Source organism: Echinops telfairi, unplaced genomic scaffold (genome assembly GCF_000313985.2).
Source record: "Echinops telfairi isolate 266 unplaced genomic scaffold, ASM31398v2 ScPeMD7_7400;HRSCAF=8409, whole genome shotgun sequence".
Classification (NCBI taxonomy): Eukaryota; Metazoa; Chordata; class Mammalia; order Afrosoricida; family Tenrecidae; genus Echinops; species Echinops telfairi.
Window position 1 is genome coordinate 45,164,116 of NW_022111300.1, and position 709 is coordinate 45,164,824.

Sequence of the window (709 nt, forward strand, 5' to 3'; positions counted from 1 at the left end):
TTCAGTATCTCCTTCACAGTACCACACAGCTCTGTCTTCTAATTCAGTATCTCCTCACAGTACCACATAGCTCTGTCTTCTAATTCAGTATCTCTTCACAGTACCACACAGCTCTGTCCTCTACTTCAGTATCTCCTTCACAGTACCACACAGCTCTGTCTTCTAATTCAGTATCTCCTTCACAGTACCACGCAGGTCTGTCCTCTACTTCAGTATCTCCTCACAGTACCACGCAGCTCTGTCTTCTAATTCAGTATCTCCTTCACAGTACTACACAGCTCTGTCCTCTACTTCAGTATCTCCTCACAGTACCACGCAGCTCTGTCTTCTAATTCGTATCTCCTTCACAGTACTACACAGCTCTGTCCTCTACTTCAGTATCTCCTTCACAGTACCACGCAGCTGTCTTCTAATTCAGTATCTCCTTCACAGTACCACACAGCTCTGTCTTCTAATTCAGTATCTCCTCACAGTACCACGCAGCTCTGTCTTCTAATTCAGTATCTCCTTCACAGTACCACGCAGCTCTGTCCTCTACTTCAGTATCTCCTTCACAGTACCACGCAGCTCTGTCTTCTAATTCAGTATCTCCTTCACAGTACCACATAGCTCTGTCTTCTAATTCAGTATCTCCTTCACAGTACCACACAGCTCTGTCTTCTAATTCAGTATCTCCTCACAGTACCACGCAACTCTGTCTTCTAATTCA

At 44.9% G+C, this 709-nt stretch overlaps 1 protein-coding gene across 1 annotated transcript in view; it reads right to left on the reverse strand.

The window, feature by feature from the left end:
* Positions 1-709, reverse strand: part of CPLX4 (complexin 4) — a 26,723-nt gene that overhangs the window by 22,103 nt on the left and 3,911 nt on the right. The window lies entirely within an intron of this gene.